At 53.9% G+C, this 10,234-nt stretch overlaps 1 pseudogene; it reads right to left on the reverse strand.

The window, feature by feature from the left end:
* Window positions 1–8: 8 nt before the first annotated feature.
* LOC101593237 lies at window positions 9–588 on the reverse strand (annotated as a pseudogene).
* Window positions 589–10,234: the final 9,646 nt, after the last annotated feature.

Below are 10,234 nucleotides of genomic sequence, written 5' to 3' on the forward strand. Positions count from 1 at the left end.
GTATCTACACAAAGTAAACATTAACTTTGGTAGATTTCAGTGTAGGACAGTCCACTAATAAGCATATTTGCCCTTATTCCCCCAGTCGTTCAACTTCTGAGCTTAGAATTTTTAAAATCTTTTTGAGATTTTATTATGTTGAGATTTGTTTTCATTCCACATCATCTTCAGCCAAGCTCTGAGCACTTACAATTCTCTGACTGATTGTTGGGAGCTTAGTGAGAAGCATCTGGAACACGGGTGGTGGAAGAGTTTGCTGTAACACCTGCAGCAACTGCTGTGGCTGCCCACATGCAGCAGTTGCATTTGTCAGATGGTCCACACCCTTCTCATACTCACCTTGAGCCAGTAACTCTTCACCAAGCTGTATTTCTTCAAGGAAAAATTTCTGAGCAGCTTCAGCATCTTTAAGGCCAGGTAACTTAGAAAGTCCAGCTCTCTCCTTGGCGAGCTTCTGTTTCTTTCTTCGTTCTCGAAGCCTGTTCTTGAAGTTGGGATCACTTCGCCGCTTGCGGTCGAAGTCAATGCAGGACCGATGAAGAGGGCCCCGCACACGCCGGCGGCGGTGGCGCTGTTCCGACCCACCATCTCCTTTCGACTTCACTGTGCCCGGCGCAGCAGGCCCGCTCCGGAGAGGTCGGCCACAAACCTGAGAGGCAATGGTACCTCCGCCTCTTGCGAAGCTTTTGCTAATGCTGTCAACAGCCTTTGGCATAGCAAACAGCACATGTGGCAGTTAGTGCTGCTCCTCTCTGGCGGGTGTGACCCATTGTCCCTGAAAGCCTGCTGTGCCTCCTGCCTCCCTGTCCTGATGCACCTCTTTGAGCCTTTCTGTGGCTCGGAGTTGGCTCTAAGGTCAAACGCCACCCAGGTGCTCCATGGCGTGGAGCGGAAGCCACGAAGGTGTCAGCTGTGTCCACACGCTGCCCACGGCCATGCCCAGGTCCCGCAGCCACGTGGCCAGCAGCGGATTCCAGCTGCACTGTCCTTGGTGCCCTAGAGGTGCTGTGGTTTCTGGCCAATACTTGGCTTTTTTTCCTTTCCTTTCTCCACTGCCACAGCTTTTTAAAGTACCTAAGTAAAGCTGTTTCATTTGATATTTTGAAAATTTATTTTTATTTAGTTTTTCTATACTAAGGATTGAATCCAGGACCTTCACACTGAGCTACACTCACAGTCCTTACTTATTTATGTGTTTGTTTATTTTGAGACAAGAGCTGATCCTCCTGCCTCGGCCTCCCAGAGTGCTGGGACTACAAGTAGGCACCACCGCTGCTGGCTTCTAATCTTACTGAGTAAAATGGTCGTAACTTAGGACTCAGTGTCCCCTTGCTGCCCACGAGGACTGGAGTGGCCTCCTACACCCAGTTAGGTCCAGCCCCCTCACATGCGAATGTGCAGAGCCTGCCTCAGAGCCTGCAGGGAAAGCTCCGCACACTCATGAGACCCCAGGGACAGGCACAGGTAGGACAGGAGAGCAGAACCCTCGCGGCTCCTGCAGGGAGGGGCAGCGCTCTGCCCTCTCCCACCTTCGCCGACTGTCAGCAGCAGGAAAGAAGCAGACCCCACCTCTCGTGAGCACCGGGGACCCGCAGGACCATCACGCCCACGGTGGTGGTACAAGAGCGCAGAGAAGACATCAGCGGCTCAACACACAGCAGAGCCGCGGGGTCCTCTGCATGCTCCACAGCTGGGCCCCACAGCAACGCCAGGCCACATCTGTGTGACACAAATGCACCCAGGTCAAGCCCCAGGCCCAGCTCAGACTCCACCAAGACCCTAAAGGGCAGGGCCCGGCCCGGCCCTTTAGGTGAGCTCAGCTGTGACGGGACCTGGGCCCCTGCCTGGCCCCCGGCAGGTCTGAGTGACAGTCCTTCCCCCACACTGAGGACAGGGCGGGCCTTGGAAATATGCACAGCAGCCAACGCAGCCTGGGCGTGGTTATGACCCCAGCCCTCAGGGGGCCGAGGCAGCACGACTGCTGCCAGGCCAGGCCACCCTGGACTACGGAGTGAGACCTGTCTCAAAAATAAAAAATAGCGGGAGAGAGAGCAAACACAAATCTAGCACAGGTGCAAACTATTGCCTACTAGTCGTCACCACCGTTCACTTACGTCAGTGTCTGGAATGGAAAAGCAGTAAGTCCCGAAGGACAGAAATCTGACATAATCACCCTCTCTTTGGGAGTGTTCTGCGGCCTCAGCTCTTCCAATGCCTTTTGAAGCGTGTGGAAATGAAATCCAATGGGTGCCATCGCAGTAGTCACCCTCCTCCGAGTCTCAGGTACAGCGTGGCGCAGGTGGAACCCGGATGGACGCACCACCCTGGAGTGGGCGCAGCAGCCAGCGCTCAGACAGCGACGCGGGCCAGATGGCCCACAGAGGATGTGAGCAGGCCGACGTACCACAGCATGCACCTGTGGACTACCTCACATGTGAGAGTGCAAACGATCACACAGAGCTGGAAAATAGGAGAAGCTAAGTAGAAACTGGGCCTCAGAGGGGAGCGCAAGGCTTGCAGACGGCAGCAGCACCAGAGCTGCCGTGAAGAGCACCGAGGAGCCTCAGCACCCTGCAGACCCCCCGGAACCCAAGTGCAGGGCCGGGGCAGCCCCCACCCCAGCCTCAGCGGGCAGGTGGGCAGAGACAGTGGGGACCCGCGTCCAGGCCCTGCAGCAAGTGGGGCGAGCTGCATAAGTCCCCAGAATTGGTTGGAAAAAAAGGGAGGCAACATCTTTGAAGAAACTGTGGCCAATTTTTTTTTCTCAAATTTGATTTTTAAAACATCTCCCAAGCCAGCCACAGTGGCACACACCTCTAATCCCGTCTCTGAGGGAGGCTGAGGTAGGGAGATCCCAAGTTTAAGCATCACCTGGGCAATTTAGTAAGGCTCTAGCTCAGGACAAAAGTAAAAGGAGCTGCAAACAGGAGAGCATCGACAAAGCCAGGGAGACTTCGGGGATACTGCGGGGCTGGGGGCATCCCAAGGGACTGGCAGGAATGAGGCTTCTTCAGACAGCAGGACCAGGGGCCCCTCGGCTGGTGAGCCCTCACGTGAGTCATCGGGAGGCAACACAACGGGATGAAGGGAAGTGCACCCGGCTGCGCCAGCGCTGCCACACCAAAAGGGCGCTAGAAATTGTGCATGCGCATCCATGTGCGTGTTCACACTTTACAGCAAAAAAAAAAAGGGTGCGTCATGAGGCTTACAATGTAAGTCACATGCGGCCGTGGTGCTCAGGAGGCGAGGGACACGGGCTCACGGGCTCACGGGCTGAGGCTCTGCACGCTCGGGACCCTGCAGAACGCCACTGCCATGAAGATGGGCACCTCGGGACACGGAGAAATCCCTAGAGCAATAGCGAGTTATGCAGGAGCCGCTGCAATAAAAGCCCAGCGCAGGCGATGCATTTTTAAAGATTTTTAAATCAGTTAATTCAAAGCAAGTAGGAAAGAAGGAATAAAAGCACAAAGAATAAACAGGGCAAGGGCCAGCCACGTAGCTCAGCTGATTAAAGCGCCTGCTTAGGCAGAGTGCAGTGGCCAGGGTTCAGTCCCATGCTGGTCCCACCCCTGTCATGCACTGAGACTGGGCGTGGTGGTGTGTGCCTGTAATCCCAGTGCTTGGGAGGTTGAAAACAGGAGAATCACCACAAGTTTAACCTGTGTAGTGAGACCCTGTAGACCCTGTACTAAATACAAAACAAAACAAAACAAAACAAAACAAAACAAAAAAAAAACAGGCAAAAAGATACAGCTAGAGTACAGGTAGCTTGAAGCACACTTCACTGATGTATGACATACAGCGAGTGGGACACCCAGGTTAGAAGACAGCAGATCAGGTGGTTTGGAAAACTGGAACCACCTGTACCCCACTTAAGTGAGATTAAAAGTAAAAGGATAAAGGAAGAAATGTATGGGAAGTAGGGTAAGAAATCGGGAGCAGCTGTGTGGTCAAGGATTCATTTTAAGAACTACACACTAAAAGGAGCAAAGACAGTGACAGACGCAGCGGCCGAGGGGTCTGCGAGCGCTGGCACAAGCAAGCAGAGTCACCAGGGGTTGGGAAACACTCGAACAACTCCACGCCACAGTCCAGCCTGGCCAAGGTGTGCAGAAGCCAAACCCTGCGGCTCAAAGCGCCAGCCCTTTCCAGGAGCACACACCACTTTTCTCGGGATGGAGCACACGCTGGACCAGAAAACAACCTTATGAAACACCGCGAGGCCAAGGTCGGACAGCACGCGTTCTCTGAGAAATGAAATACACTATCTAGGAAAGTGTTCAACTTTTCATAGCTAAGTAACATACTCCTAAGGAATCCACAACACTAGAGAAATCACAGAGAAGTTAGAAAAATATTTTTACTTATTCAGTTTTCCATCTTTTTGAAACAGGGTCTCAATATGCAGTTCAGGCTGGCCTTGAGCTCTCTTTTAGCCCAGGCTGGTCTCAAACTCACAAAGACCCTCTGGCCTCAGCCTCCCGAGTGCTGGGATTACAGCTGTGTGCCTCCATGCTTGGTTAGAAAAAATATTTTTAACTGAATAAGAAGAAAATACAGCATATCAAAATTTACTATAACTAAAGTTCTTACCTAGATATTTATATTTAAAAATGTTTAGGTAAGAAAAGATGGCTAGAAATGAAGATGGTTAGAAGTTTCATATTAAAATAAGCTAGAACTGGGTGTGGTGGCACACACCTGTAATCCTAGCACTCAGGAGGCTGAGGCAGGAGGATCACTGTAAGTTCAAGGTCAGCTGAACTTGCTAGGCCTTACCTACAAAAAACAAAAAAAAAAGTAAAATAAAAAACCTAGAAATTAAAGAGTAAATTGAAGTAGTTATAAGGAAATAAGAGTAGAAATAGAAAGCAGTCAGACCATGGGAGGGAAAAACCCAAGATGATAAAATTTGTGTTTACAAAACAATTAATGAAATATGTCACCCCTCAGGGAGACTAATAAAAAATAGAGATAAAAATTCCAAGTAACAGGACACTCACCCCCGAGCCTGTGCTTCTAAGGGTAGGAACAGAAGAGGATGAGCTACCTTGTAATAGGTTATAGAAGAGAGAAGAATCCATCTAAAAAACTAACAGAAATTACTCAGGAGGAAACAGAAAAAATGACTAGTCCTGTATCCATTAAGGGAGCGGGGGAACTAGGGCCATTTTGGGGGTCAGTGACATCAACCGGAAGCCCAGCAGGCTTCTCTGGGTAGAATTAGTTGAGCTGCTTGTGAATTTACACAAGTTTTTAAAGAGCAAGGTTGGGGGACTTTCTATAAAGCAATTGAGATAATGTGGATCTGCCTCTGGGACAGAATGGGTCGAGAAGTAGATCCACTCTTGGTCTGCAAGCCAATTTTTTTTTTATCACATTTGGCACAGGGTCTCACTACACAGCTCAAATTCCTAGTGATCCTCTTGAGTTCAGCCTCCCCAGCGTTGGGATCACAGACATGCACCACCACGCCCAGACTCAGTGGCCGGCTTGGCATGTGGTGCCAGGGATCAAACCCCAGTCCCTGTGCTTGCCTAAGCAGGCGCTTAGTCCGCTGAGCTAGTTCACCAGCCCTCGGATTTTCTTTTTTTATGCAGTACTGGGGGCTAAACCTGGGGTCTTTGCACTGGGCCGTGTCCTCAGCGCCTTTTGTTTTATTTGAGACTGGGTCTGGGTGAATCGCTAAGTTGCTCAGTCTGGGCTCAAGCTTCCAGTCCTCCTGCCTCAGCCTCCCGGAGTGCTGGGATTTCAGGTGTGCACCACCATGCTTTGAACTGATTTTTAACAAAGAAAGCAGAAAGTCAATGGGGAAGGACAGGGTTGTCAGGAAGTGTAGAGGGGTCATGGGGTCCACTTCACAGCACGGGTAGCAATGTGACAGGCAGCCAAGACACAAATATGACTGCAGAGTCTAGAGCGGGACACGCGCAAATATCCTCATGAGACCTTAGCGAAGATTTCTTAGGTGACAAGAGATTTTAGCTATCAGTGAAAGTAGAGCCAGGCTTGTTAGTACATGCCTGCAGTCCCAGCACTCAGGAGGCTGAGACAGGAGGACTGCAGTAAAGTCGAGGCCAGCCTAGGCTACATGCTGATCCTGTCTCAGAAATAAATACACAAAATGACAACATAAATGTGTTGCCAGGCGGGAGGTGAGTTCTGGGCATAGTGCTCCAAGTCCCTGGGCACTGCAGCTCCTGGGCAGGGAGGGAGGAGCAGGGAGCTTCCTGACACCTAGCTCTCAGCCTGGGTCCAGCCTAGCCTCAGACCTGCACAGAGAGAGCTGTGGCCAGGCCAGTTTCCAGGCCTGGGAAGGGGCAGCTGGAAGAGGGCAGCTCCTGGGCCTCAGGGATCCAAGCTGGGCTGGGGCTGTGGAGGAGCCGCCTGCTCTGGCGCTCGCCACCGCCTTCCCGAGCGAGCAGGGCAGCGCAGAGCCACGGCGCCCGCCAGTGCCTGCCCGCCCCGGCTGCAGTGCGCGGTGGAGGGCTGCCATTCTTGGCTGTAACCTAAGCAGCTGCCCATTAAAATTCCATTAGCTTCGAAGGCTCAAGCTGCAGTTGATATTTCTAATTATTGTGAAATTAAAATTGTTCCTGTAATTTAATGATAATTGCCCGAGATGCCAGCTGGCGCCCTGGGGAGCTACACTGATCCCTGGCAGAGCGTGGCCAATTTCTCCAGAGTTCTTTGAATAGGAGAGACAGTGGCATTGGGGACTGGGGCAGAGGCCTCAGGGACTCAGGTGGAATGGAAATCTCCAGTTCTGCTGGGCTCGGCAGACGGCGAATGGAGCATGGGGCCACCCAGCCCCCAGCGCTGCCCCTGTGACCCAACAGGAACAGTGTGGGGTGTGACAGAGCCCTCTGCAGGCTGAGGCCACCTTCAGGGCATCTGCAGGGTGACCAGAGATGGCAGTGCCTGTGTGTCCCACAGCTCACAGGTGGACAGTATGGGGCAGCGACAGCCAGCCGCGCGGACCGTCCCACATCTTCACGTAGCCCACCCAGCACCTCTGTTGAGCCAGCTGTTGTACAAGTCCAGGCTTCCACTTCCAACGCTCCCTTTCCTTCTGGCCCCTAAATTCTTCTGTTAAAAATTGGGTGGCTGGACAGGTATGGCAGCGCATGCCTGTAATCCCAGCACTCAGGAGGCTGAGGCAGGAGGATTGCTGCAAGATCAAGGCCAGCCTGAACTACATAGTGAGAATCTATCTCAAAAGGACAAAACAAAACAAGACAGCTCTGCAGCTGTCCTGCTCTCTGGAAATACTGAATACTTGCATGGCTTGGAATACTTGCCTCCCTGTTAGAGATAAAAGAAGCCGGGCCAGACACTGGCTCCATGGCATCATCAACATCCTAGGAGGCTGCAGAGGCCAGGCATCCCCCCATCTCTTCTTTCTGGATACAAAGCAGAATAATGGGGGTAGGGGGGACCTCACTCACCTGCTGGCCCTCTCCTTACAGTGGTGTCCCAGATTTTGCACCAACTTCTGCAGCTCTCTTGCTTGGTACCCTAAATTGCAAGGGATGCTTGTCGGGATTTTGGTTGGGAATGCTGTTGCCCAGAACCCACCAGGCCTTTGGCTGAAGAGGAAGGGGCAAGTGGATGCTAATGGTGGACAGGGAAGTCTGAATCCTCAAGGCCGGCAAACCAGAGATCTGGATCTGCAGTGATAGCTGTCCTTATCCCTGTGGCCCGGGCATGGCCTCTCTGTGCTTGCCCAAGCAAGCTACAAGCAGCTGTGGTGGGTCCATCTGATTGCCCAGAAGGGCTCCTGGGCCAGCCCGCTGCAGGCACCCAAGTTGCTGTAGGAGAGAGGCCGGCAGAGTCGCTGGAGAGCAGCTGCCTCAAGGTGGTGGAGCTTTCCATATCCATTGGGTTTGTGGCCTCTGCAGTGAGCTGTGGACACACGGGTCCAGAGGGGGTTCCGGCAGGGTGGGCCCAAGGACAAGTCCCAAGCAGCCCTGAGAGGCCAGCTGTTGTTACGGCCTTGGGACACGTGGGGAGATGGGTGGGGCTGTGGCTGTGGTGGCCTGAAGCTGCAGAACACCCAGGAGCACCTAGGACCCTGAGGGCAGCTCCTGCCAGAGGGCAGCTTTCCTTTTGGCAGGTCTGTGTCTCCCGAGAGCTGTGACTGCTGTCCAAGGTTTAACCAGCACTTGCTAGTGCGCATGCACGCTTACGGCCAGCCAGCAACAGCAGAGGCAGCCTGGCCTTGGGCACGCTTCTGCCACACGTGTGGACTTGGTGACCAGCAGGCACACAGGAGGCTAGGTGGCAAGGTGAGGCTGCAGGGGGCTGGGGAGGGCAGATGTGGGGACACCACCACCTGAACCCAGCTCTCAGCTGACCTCCCTTCTCCCTGTGGCTTCAGTCAGTGTCCTTGGAGAAAACAGGGCTCCTGTCCCCAAGTGGGCCTGAGTCTTGGCTCCAAGGTATACACACCAAAACAGGTAGAACAGGGGCAAGTTTGCCCAGTCCCGGGCTGTGGGGCTGTCCTGGAGTCTCCTGCTATAAGGGCTACACAAACTTTAAGTCACTTCCAGCCAGCACAGACAGCAGTGTGAGGGCCCAGCTGCTGGGGTGCAGGGCAGCCTACAGCGGATGTGGCTCACTCTTGCCCTGGCCTGGGGGGCCCTGGAAAAGCATCATGAGTGACATCCAAACAAGGTTTGTGTCTGTGGATTCCCAGTGCGCAAGGGTCTCAGCAGCCATGGGCCCTGTGAGTGCATGCACGCACGCGCCTGTGCAGTGCTGGTGGCTGAACTGGGGCTCTCCCTGAGCTTCATCCCAGCCCTTTTTATTTGGAGATGGGAACTTGCTAAACTGCTCAAGTTGAGCTTGAACTTGCAATCATCTTGCCTCAGCCTCCTAGAGTGTTGCAGTTAGAGGCGTGTACCACTGTGATCTCTTCTCAGTGAGCAGAGGGCAGATCCTGGAGCCAGGCTGCAGAGGCCCCCAAGCACCCTGAGGCCACTGGCCCTGTGCAGATGTCCCCACTCCTTCCTGTGGCCAGTGTGGCTTTCCACTGTGGTTACCCAGTGACCCTGCTCCTCCTGGGGCTGAGATCTGACCCTTCTGCAGAGAAATGAGCCCATGGTCGGGGCAGAGCAGGGAGATGGCCAGGGACAGGTGGGGGTGGCCTCCTCCAACAAGCCCATGGCTAAGACCAAGGTGGTGCAAAAACCCGCTGCCTGTGCCTGCAGGCTCTGTGGGTCACACCCAGGTGTGGCACCTGCTGGACTCCAGGCTGGCATGGAGGGTGGCTCTCGGGCTCGCACCTGGCCTTGCCTGCCGGAGGGCCTCATGTTTCAGCTTAGGGCAGCTGGGCTCACTCTCGAGGAGCAGGCAGGGCACTCCTGCGCCAAGAAGCATGGGTCTCTCTGGCTAACCAGCCCCAGTGGCTCTGTCTCTATCCATTGCTGGAGCCTGGGCAGCGCCTGTCCTGTCCACATGGTCCCCATTGTGCTGCAGAAACCACACTTGGCACCAACCCACCAGATTAGAAAATGCAACTCAGGGCTGCAGAACCCCCGTGATGCACGCGCCTCCAAACACTGAAGAAAGTGCCTTCTGGGCTCACTGCCTGCCTGCTGGGTGGGCGTACTCCTATCTGTGAGACAAGGGCTGTACGTATCTGCTTACACCTGCTGTGTCCCCAGCATCCAGCACATGGCAGGGGCAGTGGGACGGCATGAGATGGCTCTGTCCTGGAAGCCACTGCACGCAGGGAGGCCTCCCACACCCCCTCACTCGGAGGTGGTGGGATCTTTGTTCCTTCCTGCCCCACCACTTATATGCTCGTTTCTCCAAGGCAGACACCTGAGGGTCAGAGTCCCCTTCTGAAAGAGGTGTGACATATGCCTGGAGCGGCAGGGCTCCAGCTTAGTCCTGTTTTTCCTGCCGCTCTGCTGAGGGACAACCTCAATGAAGTCAGAAAACTGCACACAGCCTGGGTCTCTGAGCTCTTCTGCTCCAGCCAAGAGCGTGCACATGGCGGCGCCTGTCCCCTCCCTGTGCTGAGGGCTGGCGGAGGAGCGAGTGTGTGACTGCCTGAGCTGTGTGCACAGGGGACAACAGGCACCCATCCTTCCCTCAGAGGACCCACAGATGTGCCCCTGGTTGTGTTGCTGTGGGTAGCTGGCAGGTCTCTTCTTCTTCTTCTTCTTCTTCTTCTTCTTCTTCTTCTTCTTCTTCTTCTTCTTCTTCTTCTTCTTCTTCTTCT

This window comes from Octodon degus, unplaced genomic scaffold (assembly GCF_000260255.1).
Source record: "Octodon degus isolate 3935 unplaced genomic scaffold, OctDeg1.0 scaffold00006, whole genome shotgun sequence".
In the NCBI taxonomy this organism is placed as follows: Eukaryota; Metazoa; Chordata; class Mammalia; order Rodentia; family Octodontidae; genus Octodon; species Octodon degus.